This window comes from Gasterosteus aculeatus, chromosome 6 (assembly GCF_964276395.1).
Source record: "Gasterosteus aculeatus chromosome 6, fGasAcu3.hap1.1, whole genome shotgun sequence".
NCBI lineage: Eukaryota > Metazoa > Chordata > Actinopteri > Perciformes > Gasterosteidae > Gasterosteus > Gasterosteus aculeatus.
Window position 1 is genome coordinate 11,265,045 of NC_135693.1, and position 14,473 is coordinate 11,279,517.

General features: G+C 40.2%; 2 long non-coding RNA genes across 2 annotated transcripts in view; both read right to left on the reverse strand.

The window, feature by feature from the left end:
• The window catches only part of LOC144409521 (uncharacterized), an 81,944-nt gene that overhangs the window by 27,225 nt on the left and 40,246 nt on the right, over window positions 1–14,473 (reverse strand). The gene's annotated exons all lie outside the window — the stretch shown is intronic.
• On the reverse strand, window positions 5,910–7,633 carry LOC144409519 (uncharacterized). Its single transcript, XR_013468016.1, has 3 exons — window positions 7,428–7,633; window positions 6,196–6,227; window positions 5,910–6,057 (listed from the first exon to the last, which is right to left on the reverse strand). It is a non-coding gene; the product is annotated as an uncharacterized LOC144409519 (long non-coding RNA).

A 14,473-nucleotide genomic window follows, 5' to 3' on the forward strand; every position in this document is an offset into this window, starting at 1 on the left:
AGAGGAATCTTAAGACTTATCAGTGTAGCAGTTCACTCTGACATAAACAGATGGCCAGACTCCCAGACATGGATCAATGCCTTGCTTCCTCTACCTGCTGCCTGTCTCAGTGTGCTTGTGTGCCGCTCTAATTATTTTATGGACTTTAAGCCTGAAGAGCTGTTATCAAGGAGAGAGCCTTTGTCTTTCTTTGTTATTTCATTCTTACTCATCTCTTGAGTGCATTATTCAAACTCTACCTCCCTTTTATAGGGCGAGGCTTTGTACTTTCTTACTGTTTATGTTTAAGTCAGTTGATTTAAACCTGCAGGTCTTACAGGGTGAGCTTTTGAATCAGATATTTAGAACCAAAGTTTTCTTTAAAAAAAAAAAAAAGATTTGTCATTTGCAGGCCAGCTGGTGAATGCAGCGATACTCCTCCTTCCATCGGTCTTCAAAGAAAATGCATCACAGCTGTTTGTAATCGATATGCTTGTGGGGAGCAACTTTAATTTGTTTGTTTGTACTAAATATATTTTCTTTATATATTATATTTAAGTTAAATAAAAAAAATATGACATCTGTAATTTAACATTGTAAAAAAAACAGCATTTAATGATCTGTAAACATTACAAACTTACAAAATACAGCTTTAAGTTTCGAATGTTTTGTTTCAGGAACCACAAAGCCCAACAGCCATAATAGTGTTGAGCGGCAGCGATGGAAAGCCCCTGTGTGAAAGGACAGACGTTTTTGTAGCAGATGGACAAACTGGACAAATGATGGTGGACGCTGAAGATGCAGACATTTCAATGGCCATGGGTGTTGTCTTATCTATAGCAAGTTGTAAATCGGCTTATTTGATGAAATTACACATTCTTGTTATTTTGGATTTGTATCCTTATGGTTGAAATGCACTCATTGTAAGTTGCTTTGGACAAAAGCGTCAGCTAAATTACATGTAATGTAATGTGTTGTCGCTCTATCGTGGATTTAATCTTGCATTCCCTTGTCAGGTGAAAAACATTTTCATTTTTGGAGGTCTTTATCCTGAAGATGGACACACCGGTTCCTGTAGCTGTGCAGAGAGCGGCAAATGCCCAGAGCATTTCTTGTTGTATGTAGCCCACGGATTACAATGTATAACATAAATTAATGACAAAGTTGAGTGTGTTACATCTGCAGGCTTTTGTTTCATCCCGATCACTTTGCCATCATTGCTGTTCACGTAGATGATTTAAAAGATCCTCAAATAAAAAAGGTTGGTTACTCGAAGAACCATTATTCCTTGGTTCTTCCAAGGAATAAAGTTTTCTACAAAGAACCAGAAATGGTTTCAGAGAACCATTATTGAAAGGTTCTTAGAGGCACCTTGTGGGTTCTTTAAAGAACCGTTTAAGGAAATGGTTCTTTGTGGAACCAAAAATGGTTCCCCTATGGCATCACTCCGAAGAACCGTCTTTGGTTCCAGTTGGCACCTTTTTTTGGTGTGAACTTTCTAGTTTTCACCTGGTTTGTGTGAGTGACCCCTATCATATATTTCTCTTTCTTCACGTTGTAACCCTACTTCCTCCCCTTATTTTCTCCCCCTTTCCCTCTCCGTCTCCACGTTTGTCATTCCCATTAGTCCTGGGCACACAATCGATACCTGAGACGTACGGCTTTGCCCTCATAGAAGATGTGAAGGAAAGGAGAAAATGAGCGTGTAAGACTTGTGGGCCTTTCTCTTAATGTAGTTGTTGTTTACGAAGCCCTCTTTTTCTCTTAACTGTCTATCACTGTCACTTCTGCTATTGATCAGATTTATAACACAGTGCGCTAAAAGCCCAACTTTTAAACATTTAGTGGTGTATTACAACTTTAAGACCTCTCTCCCGTCTGACTCTCATTGGATTAAACTCACGGTATCAACACTTTTAAAATCAACCACAGATGCCTCGGAACACATCTTCATGATGTGATGTTCATTGATGCTCCTCTATGTGACCTTGGTGGGGCTGATCAGATGTTAACTGATGTTAACTCCAGGCGGCCCTCCTTGCTTTAAAAAACTGGAATATATTGACGACTGGGACTCGGCAGCAGTGCAGGATTTGATTTATAATCGTGGTTTTAAGGAGTAGGTGTCTGAGGTATGAATTAGACTGTAGATCAGGGAAAGCAACGGATATTGATGCTGCAAGCCTGATGAATGGATAATGGAGCCTCAGTTCCAAAGCGCCCCCGGCATATGGCAAAAAAAGACACGTGCACACATGGAGGGCCAGCATGCAGAGAGAGGTGTGTGCAGATGCACGCGGACTCAGACAGGAGGAACTCAAAGTGAATACAAAGCATATGGTTCGGATGAAATACTTTAGTTTGGGCACCTGGGAAATGACAGTTTCTGTCAAATGAAACCATTTAAAGCTTTAACATAATGCTTTCATAAAAGGGTTTCTTTGCAGAGGGATATTAAAACTTTTACTCATGTGCACTGCAATGGTGTAAAATAAACATACAATGGCAGTAAAAAAGAAAAGTAAATATTCCTTTCACCTTCTCTGCTCTTCACTAAGACAAATCATTTCAATCTTAAGCAAGTTACGTCACCTGCAGAGCTAAAAGATAAGATGGGCCAGCTAAATGGCTATTGCAAAACGAAGAGACTAATATACTGTTAGCCATAATGCTCTGAACTGCTGAATCATTAGAATGCTTCTAGACACTAACATTATTTTTTCTTCATTTAATAGTATTTAAGATTCTGCTGATCTAGTTTTACTACTACTACTCTACCACTGTTATCAGGACTTTCACTTATTTTTTTATTAAATGGTATCTTTTTTATTTTCGTGTGCATTATGTTCTTGCTAACTTATTTTTATTTTGGTTTCACCATCTACACTTATTTTGGCCTGTCAGTCCTCTGTGAAGCACTTTGAACTGCACCAACATGTATGAACGATGCTTTACAGATAAAGTTGAATTGACTGACTGACTGTTCATTTTACAGTTTCTTGACGTCGCTGTCGGTAATTAAAGAAAACGCTGTTTTCCAATGTTCCAAAATGCCCATCATGGCTGTGTTTTTCCTCAGATGCTACTCTTCCTGTCTTGATGCCCTTTTCATGTCATCTCCTGAGTTGCACTTGATTTCTGCAATAAAATTTCCCACTAGACAAAAATAAAAGGGAGTGTCAAAAAACAACGATTGACTATAAATGCAGTTCTGTTCCCATAAAAAAAAAAATGGGTCAACTAAACCGAACGGACCCCAAGCAACATTAACATAAACTAAATGACTCTACAGAGAGAAAATTGGACCCAAAAAACTCTTCTTTTTAATTTGTATTGCCGAGTAGCAAACTGCTTTTGAATGCATCACTGCCACCCGCTGAAACAAACAAACTGGACTCATTTAATGTCTGAATCAGAGGATGTAACAGAAAAACAAACACAAACTCATACACTACAAACAGACTAATGTAGTGCAAAGAAATAAAACCAAACTCTGAAGTAAAGATTCCAGCTCCTCAATGCTGTGGGCCCTTCATGAATGTGTTAGCTTTGCTTTAGGGGGAGCATCATTTTCTACAGCATTACCTCTAGTAAGCTAAAGCAAACATTTATTAAGTCAAAGAAAAGTGCTCAACAGAAGCTGACTTAACGTGCGTGCAACAAATGAACAAACTGTCAACAATACCATGAGTATAATGACAATGACATAACAAAACTAAAGCTATGTGGGATTGTTTAGCTGTGTGCCAATGTACTGTATGTAGTGTGGACCAACTAAGATGTGTGCTTGTACATCACCCATGATTAAATCAGATTAAATCAAAAATGTATATAAAATTCAAATGTTAGCTATCCTATTTTGTCGTCCTAACTTGTTGCTCATGGGGATTGATAGATGGGCGACTCATTTGACATTTATGGGCAGCGTTAACCTTCAGAAAGGAGCATTGACTATTTGACGGCGTAATTTAACACACTATAATTGTCAAATCATTTAAATGATAAAGTGATTAGAATGAGACATTGATTACTGTTTACATATTATCCAATATTCTTCGCAGGAAATATAAAACTCTTAGACATCACTCTGCCCTCTGTTGAGGATGGAGAAAATAATCCCATTCTGTTTTGATTTCCTCTGCACATCACTTTCTAAATCTCTATTGAGCTGCAACTATGACTCAGCTAGTGTGTTAGATAACTGAAAGGTGGCCAGAAAGACAACACGCAACAGCGTACAGCTTCTCAAAACAGACTTTAATCTATGTTAAAGCACACACATCACATCTGGATACAAATCGGTTGTATTATCATTTTTTATGGTGCAATTATTATTGTGTTCACACAGGAGTCTGAATAATTGATCACTATTTTTCATAATTTAAACGCGTACTCCTATTCACAGTATTAGAGAACAACGCCCATGGGAGAGGTCCACAGCGTTCACTATCATCCTGTATGTATAAGTTATTAATAGTAATGCAACCTCTTCATTGCAATCAGCTTGGAATTGTTAATGCTCACAATTTGTATATATTATTGTACTTTTCATTTATCTGTGTTAGAACTGATCATTTTGGGGCAAAATTACTTAACAAAAAAAAATCATGCTCTAAATTATTAATGTATTAAGTAACAACCCGTTGAACAAGTGTGCGTGATTGTATCCAAAAATAGAACACTAATCAAACTTTCATACAAAGTAGAACTTTCTTCTTCCCACCAAATGATAAAGAAACTAATTCAATCATTTTTCACAGTACAGACAATAATATGATTATATTTTACACATGAGTGCCCATTGAACATTCAAACACTTGCGGGTATTGAGGGGGAGCGGTTTGACGGTGACTGACAGTCCTCTTTAGTTCAAAGTGTCGTGTTCCAGCCACTGATACCACCGAGAAGCAGACACGCTGGCACGGTGTCCTGTCTGTGAAGCTTTGAGAGCATTTCATGATTCAGCGTCCTGTAGGTGTACGCCGGAGATAATGTGGTGGCTTTGAGGGGATTTGCTCAAGGAGGTGTGGCTGCTTCAACCGGCGCTGCAGCAGTCGAGTTTTCACGGCTGTTTGCTGGGAAATGTTTGCCCGCGAGCTGCCAAGGACGCCATTGGCAGAGTGTGATGGACATGGGATGTTGTCTAATGCCTTGGCATTAACTGTAGGGACTAGAACTAGAGGATTTGATGGCCCTCTAAGCGAATATCTGGGGGGATGAGGTGTTGGCCAGACTGATTTCAAATGCCTTGTGACTGATTGGAAAGGGGTTTTCCAAAACTCACGTTTGCTCACGTCAGCTCACGTTTGATTCCCTTGATCACCGGCCAACTGAAATGTGTTTGTTCACTTGACAATGAAGAGAACATGTTTGATTTTTGGGGAAATTGCTTTTGTCAAAGCTTGAAAACGTATATACTACGGCCCTGTCAAAGGCAGCATTCGATGAACAGACGCACTGATTGCATGATCAACGTGATTAACATGAGCCTAACATCTGTTATCATCTTCATGCTTCATACACAGTAAAATCGCCAGTGTTAATACAACACTTAAAGAGTCAATTTTAACACTACCTCAGTGAACATATGGTCCCTATCTACAGAGTGTTAAATGTACACTGAACACAGAGTTACATTTCCAGAGTCAATTTTACTCTGGTAAGAGTTAAAATTTTACACTAGGTGCAGTGTAGTGTAATAATATTAACTCTAAGAAGTGTCAATCAAGTTTTACACTATGTAAGAAGTAACACCCATAGTGTTATTCACATGTAACACTAAAGAGTTATAAAAGAAATAACCTTTCCAGTGTTAAACCTACTTTACACTATGTTGATTATGAAATCACTCCAAAGAGTGTTGATTTTTAACCAACTCCTACCAGTGTTGCATATCTATGCAGGGGGAAAAACACACAGACAATTGTATCCATACTGTAATACATATTTATTCCAAGTAAACATGAAATATTGGCATCAAAAGTAAACCTAAAACATGTAAAGCTCACATCTTATCACAGTGGCAAAGATCTTGGTTGGTGCTGGATGACAGGACTGTTTTGATCAACATGATGGTATCTGCAAAGACAGCAAACTGAAATCAACATTATGATCTACAACCCCATACAAGCTGACAACCTGAAAATACCCTATTTCAGCTTTAAAAATCACAAACACAACTACATTTTCGGTCAAGTACATCAACTTATTACTTACCACCAGAGCACCACAGTACATTAAAGAACAATCTGAAAGAAAAAAGGAAAATATACATATTAAGTAACTACGTAGACCCCTCCGCCGTAGCCTGACGTGCACCTCCGAAAAAATCTAACTGCGAGTCGAGTTGACGTGGACCGCAAGTGCTGTGATTGGTCCGCTCAGAACGTAATTTGCGGCAGTTGCTTTGAAAGTATCGAAAGTGCACTTGCTCGTCCAGGTCCCTCAGTGGGTGAACCAGTGTTGTAAATTCACGTCTTCTCCGTAGCCTGCGCTTCAATATGAGCTTCGGCTCACCAAGGATTCGGCACCCGCAGAAACACACAGCCACACCCGCCGCCGCCGTAACGTGGAAGCATAAATTAAGCTTACAGCAGCTACAGCCATAGACATAAAGAATAGACATCGACCGCTGCTGCCTAGTGGTGCTGACGAGCCGCGGGGCCGCCAGCTTGGACCGGTCACCCGCTCCACTCAGTGCCAGCTGGCGCAACGAAGTGTCAGCGCATCACTCGCTGAATACAAAAGCGGATGTTCACGGGATTTTGTAGGCATGACACCGAAAACATGATTCGGCGTATTTTAATATTCATAGTAGGCGTAACAGTAATATTATTCTGGTATATAATATAATAAAAACTATTTGTTTGCGCCTCAGCAGCCAATGCAGCGTCTACTCTTTATATATCTATGGCTACAGCAGCAGCTAACGTGAACCGAGCCTCTCGGAGCCGCGGCTCCGTTCACGTTAACTGGGTCGACTCGGTGCATTCCGCCGTCTGCTGGTGAACTAGCGGGTCCTATGAGCACGTCCGCATGTCCGCGACATGTCCCGCTATGCTCGACCAAATTGTGACGTGACGCTAAAGCGATTTGCTCCGGCTCAAATAGAAATAATAAATATGACTGCTTCAACGAATTTTTGTCGTCATTTTACTGAAATAAATGTGCAAGCATGACACATAACACACCAGGACAGCTCGTCCTCGCTGACATTAACGTTACCTCGTGTCGTTTTTGTTCAGTTTGGTGTTGCGTGGTCAGACATGTGGCTGCTACATTTAAGCTAACCGCCGACCCGATATCACGTTAGCCATTTGAAATTCGGTATTTGAAGACACGTACCCAACATTGACTAGTGTGGTGAATGAATATGTCCCTTTATTCTTATACAGATTCTACTCGAATGAAGAAAAAGAACGGGAATAGTTTATAGTAGAAAGACTTACCACAGTATTTCGATGCGAGGAAGATGGCGATGCCAGAATCCACATTCTCAGTTTGACCGGGAAAGTTGGTGTGCGGGGCTCTCCAGAGTATTTTTTGTGATACTCTGGAAGGTATCTTGCTCTAATCAGTGTTGAATCAGGGCCTGAGAGAGTCAATAACACTGACAGAGTAAAACCTCTGTTAACTCCCATTATTTTCACCAACACTGGAAGTTTTCTGGTTCAATTTTACTCTGTCCATTGTTGGAAGAACTCCGGAAGAATTAAAATAGTTTGACACTGCCTTTTTGACACTGGTAAATTTACTGTGTAGCAACTCCAGAGGTTCTTTCACAGTGGGAATGAGGCTAACTTCTCAAACAAAATATGAGTCCAGACGCGATTGCAAATTAAAGCAGTGAATATTTGTTAAAGCATGTAGCTGCTTCTGAAGACACCAATTATTCGACTTACACACATCACAATCTTATAGAAGTATTAGCAACTAGAATATCAACGCATACCGTTTATTGATGTGTTAGAATTACATTTAGTGGTGTGAGTCCAAATCAGCTGAGAGTTTTATAATGCAAAAAAAGAATCTAGTGGAACGTCATTAGGATACTTTGGGTGTGAAGGGCTGTTTTGAAGTGAAAGACAATTAAAGACGAGAGAACGAGTTAAATTAAAGTCTTGTAAATTTAGAAAACACTTTAACTACCCAGGTTCATCCAAAGTGCTTTACATAGATCAAACAAATAATAATTTTAGATGTGAGACAGGATGATCAAAGTGTGTGTTTGAGTTTGTATAATGCGTGTATATCTGTTGTTCACGTGTATGTTGTGGGAGTACCAGAAGTTTAGTGTGGAAAAACAAAAAACAACTCCTAATTCAGAGAACTTTTTTATTTTGTGCCTTCTGAATAAATAATGTAAATAAATTCTTCCCAATGAATTAGTGGTTCCAAAGAAACTAATATATGTTACCAATTTCACAATGTTTAAGTGCAGTGTGAAGCTTTTTACACCTGTTGTTTGTGGTGGTTGGGCTTTAATAAAGCTTCAAGCCAGTATTCTGTTCAAAATAAAATGTTGTTGACAAGGAACTGGTTAAATTACTGCAATAAAACAGCAACTCATGCTGGTTACAGCACATTCAAACAAACCATGGGCTCACGGCTACTGAAAAACACATGCACATGAAACAGTTATTAATGAAAAAATACAGCTAATAAATAATAATCAAAATGGTGTTTTAATAAAGAGTCACATAAGCAACAATGAGGCTAAATCGTTTGAGTCCTTGGTGAGATACAATGTCACAATGAGCAGGCTGTAAGTGAGGCTCCGTAAGTAACCGAATGATTGAGATTAAAACAGGAGTTATGGCCACTTGGCCATTAAGGATTAAAATACTGAATAATAAAGCAGCATGAGCTGGCACATGTGGTCCTGGTACTTTATTCACCCGTTAGACCTCAGGAACAGTTGGACCTTTTCAACTTTACTGTATATTTCTGTCAACCGAGGCAATTATTTGAGCAGGATTTGAGCCAATTAAGAGGGTTTAAGGCAAAGGTTCAAGTGTTTTGGCCAATTACTACATTTTGCTGACAAAAACAAATCCTCTTTTTGTTGCACAGTTCATGGAATAGAAATGACTTGCTGCCTGTCTGTCTCACTCTCCCCAGGCTATGATATACATTTCAAGTACAGGCTTCCAACATGCCCGACCAAGCATTAACACTTCACTACAAGTCAGTTACACACCCGCCCAGCCAACAGACACACACATGCATGCACACACTCAAAATACTGACTTTCTGTCCAACTGACAAGCTGTCTGCTGCACCTCATCCTTAAAAAAAACCTGTCAAGTCTACCCAAACTCCTTTCTTCTCTCTTTTCTTCTACCTCTCTCTAGCATGCACGCACACACACACACACACACACACACACACACACACACACACACACACACACACACACACACACACACACACACACACACACACACACACACACACACACACACACACACACACACACACACACACACATGTAGCTGCACTTTAATGGTGGCAGGAGGCTGGGATTCAGCCAGATTGGAGAACTCTCCCCTAATTATCCCTGAGGATACCGAAATACGTGGGTTTGTGTGTGTGTCTGCATGTGGACTGTGTACCATGTACCATGTGCGTGCTTATGGATGACTCTCTTCCTCTCACTCGGAGATCATTAGAGAAGCACTCAGCTGTAACAGCTCCCTGTGGAGAGAGGCAGGGAAGAGAGGAAAAGGAGGAGTAAAAGAGAGAACGAAGCTTTTGTTGTGTGGGAAAACTATTACGTTCAGACTTAGTTGAATTCATTAGAAGAAAGTAAACCAGTTGAGCAAAACAAACATGCTGTCCATAGTCGTGTGATCAAAAACAGCTTTTGTCTATCAAGCTGAATGAGCGGTTTGTCAAGCTGTATAAGAAGACCTCAGGCTGTCACGGTGTGGTTCACTTCCTGTCTTATTTTGTAGTTTTCTGCCACTCGTGTCCCCGGGTAACTTCACTTCCTGCCTTGTCTCGTCATCCCCTGTGTTCGTCTAATAGTTTCCACCTGTGTCCAATCACCTGCACCTCCCTTGTGTATTTAAGCAGTGTGTCTCCTGTGTCACTTGTCGCGTCATTGTCTTTCGCCACGCATGTCTTTCGTCTTGGATCGCCGTAGTTTCTCGTCTGTGTGCTTTTGCCCCCGGTTCCTGTTTTTTGAGCTTTGACTATTAAAGTCTTTTGTTTTCTACAAGTCTGCGTTTGAGTCCTGCCTTCCACCCCGCAACCCTGACACAGGCATTCTACGGTATCTTAATCTGCAGCCTTTTCCAACACAGCTGAGGAGTAATCCTGCGACTGAGTGGAGCGGTACATGTGTCTATCTGCCTGTCACAGGGTATAATGTAATAATGTGAGGTGGAGACAGGTGCTTTCAAAAGAAAAAGTTGTTTTTTAGATGATATCAACTGTATATAAAACCAAACAGCGTCGCCGTGCATCTGCATCCACATCCTCCGTGCGCTGAGCCAAGATGGACAGTCTGTTGGAGCAGTGAAGTAGTTTGTTTGTTTTATCGTATCTTTAAGGGAAACAGGTGGGTACAGCATAGATGGGAAAGTGCCTGTGTAGGTAAGCGGCCGGTGATGATCTTACCTTGTGGTGTCCTGTAACTTGTAGCTGTGAGAGCGTGGTGCGGTATGCTCAGATTCATTGGCATAAGTAAGATTTAACGATGCCGATTAACTGTCATAGTGACCGTGTAAACGGGAGTAAATGGATCAACGGATGGAAAGAGATCCAGTACACTGCACAGTGAATTGCTGTGGAACAAGTTCTCCCAGTCGACACTCAGTGGCTTAAAGAGAATATTGGATGCTTGTCAAAGTCACTTCACTGTTTACATTATCTTTACACTTCCACTTTGACCCATTTTGCTGTAGTTGTGAACACGGGGTTGTAGTATTGCAAATTTCATAAAGTATTCTGCAGTCTTAAACTCAACATTTTTAAAGCAGCTCCGATTTCATTTCATAAGCTGCTAATTGACGTGGTGGATTGAGGTGCGTGTGTGTGTTTTTTGTGTGTCTGGCAGCACAAGTGTGCACATGTGCTTTTGTTTGAAGGTTTCAACGTGGGCTTGTGTAAAACGCGCATTAATGTGAATGTGTAGGTGGCAAATGACTCTCTTGAAGCTAAAAGTAAGTAGACTGACAGATTTTCTACAACCTGCGTGTCTTACTCTGGGAACATCACACATCTCCACAGCTAAGAGGTCAAGGTAGAACTGGTTGTCCCTGTTGTAGAGGTCTGCCTGTACCTCCATGACACCCTGTTTGCGTTATACTAAACTGCTTGTCATTGCTTTAATGACAGAGGGGCCTTAAGTCCTGCTGTATACGGATAATGTCCACATGCTTTGCATTGTGCAATGGTGCACAAGGGTAAGCATGTGACTGCAACTACCCAAACAACACGTTTGCCCTCTTTCTTTTTTTGTTTTTTGTGTTGTTAACCTACATTCTTTCTCTCATGCAAGTTTCAGTTTAGACTCTCCAAAGTTGACTTTACTTATTAAGGGATATTTTGCTTCCTTACTTGACACCAGGGAGTTGAGTCACATTCAATGCAGCAGGGGACCTGCTTAGAATAATGAGAACCCGGGGCCGGGTTTATCATCACATCTGTTCCCACATGAAATTAGCCCTACTTGAGCTCAGGCTCATTTTATTATGCTCAAGGGGCAAAGGCTCTCGCAAATGATGTAAGTGGAGAGCAAACGTATTAGTTGGAACGACAGGTACAGCGTTTGGTAATGTTCACACATCATGGAGCACCCTGCTTTGGTAGAAATTACATTAGCGTCATCATTTCACCTTGAAAGCTTGTTTACCGTCTAAGTGTCTTTGCATAGGGAGCTATTAGAGCAGCCATTAATTTGTGTCATTCCAAATCAGCGTAGGAGGCTCTCCGACAGTCCTTGGCTTGTCTCCCGAAAAAGTAAGATACCACACATAAACACAAAAATGGTTTTGGTGTACACCATGCAAAATTGATAGATTCTATAAGTGTGTTATTGTTGGCATAGTTAATGAAATAAAAAACAAATTGAAACTCATCCTTAGAGTCACACATTTTATTTTAATTACATCTAACACATTCATGTCAAACAGTTCCCTCACGTCTCGCTCTCTCAGTTGCTGCTCCCTGAGGCTGTGACATAAAATAACAATAATGAAAGTTATCTTTAGTTAATTTTTGTACAGTGGACGATCTTTCAAAGCAAACAACTCTTATCTTGGAGTACGAGTTTGAATTGTTCTTTAAGATATCTGAGCATCTATTCTCATACTTGGCTGTATGTGGCTGAGGAAAAAACAAAAGAGGATGCAATTTTTATGTGTGTTCATTTGAAGATATCAGCCTGCAGCTATAATATTAATTTCAGTTATTTTATTTATTTTCCACGTATGTCGGGAGGACTGATGTTCTGCGTAATTCGGTGTCCTCAATGTAGGCTTACACGTGCCCGTGTATTTTTTCTCCTCTAAAATAGGGCAAAATGGCTCTTTGGATAGCGAAGGTTGCCGACCCTGCATTAGACAAATCTACTACCACGCATCGTCCATCTGTCTTTGGTGGCGAAAAACAAAGAAGACAAATGGGGCACGAGTAAACTTTTGTTTCAGGACACTGGGGCTTTTCTTAAGGTTGGCCTCTCTCCATGGTGCTGAAACACAACCGCACTTTAATCACTTTATTTTGGGGAAAAAGGTGTAAACATGCGTGTAAACATGTGTTATCTTACAATCGTTGGTAAGCAGAATAGACAATTAATTTAATATTCTACAGTACTACACAAGCTATTAAAACGCCTGCATCCTCAAGCAAAGAGATACAAACATGCATATTGAATCTGACCAAATCTCGGAAGAAGTTAATGCAAAGTATGAATTCTCTAGACAACTGAAAATCAAGATTTGCTTTTCATTAGAGAACTTTAAGTTGATTTAACTCTCATTGTGATATACTATCTCCTTTCTGCTTTAGGTTTATATTACTATTACTATTGGGTTTTCTTCACTCTGATAAAAGAGACTCCGGTAAGAGCCTTGGAAAATAGTTTGGTTCTTTTTTCATAATTAATAACCCAAATCTTTTTCATTTTTTTCATTCCGTCTCAAAGAAAGGGACTCGTAATAATCCACTTCAAATCCCAATTTCCGCCCCATTAATTGAACTCACTCCGCAGATAAATCACAATTTCACAAACACTCATGCGCTGACACTGACAAACACTCACACCGATACACATTCACATGAATACACACTCTAACGCAGACAGAGGAAAGAGGACTCTGCATCTTCAACTAAAAATATCCAGGCCCTCCTTTCGCCTGAAATGGTATATATTTTAACAAAGGCCTAATTTGTTTTTTCCAGTGAGGTGACAAAATGAAACGGGTTGTTTTTTTTACTTCGGGCATTTCGTGCAGGTCATTTAGCAACTTGCCTACTCATCTGTAGACCATGTTGCTTGTCTACCGCGCTTCAGGCTGCAGGCTGCAGTGGACGTGGGCAAGCTCCACCGTGGAGAGCAGTGCGATCTCCTGGCTGCCATTAGAAAGCTCAATGTTGAATGCGAGTGAGGAAAATGTTCACGAAATAATGCATGAAGGGGCTGCTCAGCCAGGTTAAAGTGCTGGAGAATGTGGCACAGTGAGAGCATTTGGGAATGACCCTGTAGGTTCGGGGAAGCATAATAAATGCCCTGAGAATATATCTGAAATGGAAAATACTTTTCATTTTTAAAGTAGAGTGGGGGGGTCCAGCAGGAATTTTCTCTTTTGATTTCAGTGAGCCTCGCTGATACCACTGCTCTCAATTTAGATGGTATTAAAGATTCAGGGAGAAATTGAAAGATCGTCTGTCTCTCTGCGTGCATTATTTATTTGTTTAAATTCTATCGGTTTGAATCTGATGAACGCATTTTCTTTGTTTTGAATAATTATGTTTTAGAAACAATATTTTAAACGAAGTCAAACGCATCAGTAATTGAACAATGTGTTTGTAGAGATGCTCGTCCTTGTGGTTCATATCATCCTACTTTACATCAAACTCCCTCCCCAGTGCTCTCTGCTATCCGTGAATCAGCGTCATTATTAAAATGTCTGTGAAATTATGAACGTAATTTGCTATAATTAAATCCCTGTGGATGTCACATGTTCCATGGTAAACACCTTTGGGAGGTAACTATGAGATATTAGTTTTATTCACATAGAATACATCCACCGATTATGAGAACTGGAAGACACAGACACAGACACACACACACACACACACACACACACACACACACACACACACACACACACACACACACACACACACACACACACAAATACATTTACAAGTATTTACAGAATAATATGAGAACAGTCGGAGAACCCCATTGCAAAGATGCACCATGTGGCATTGTGTTAATAAGTGTGGTGAAGCAATGAAAATCAATTACTAGAAAATGTTA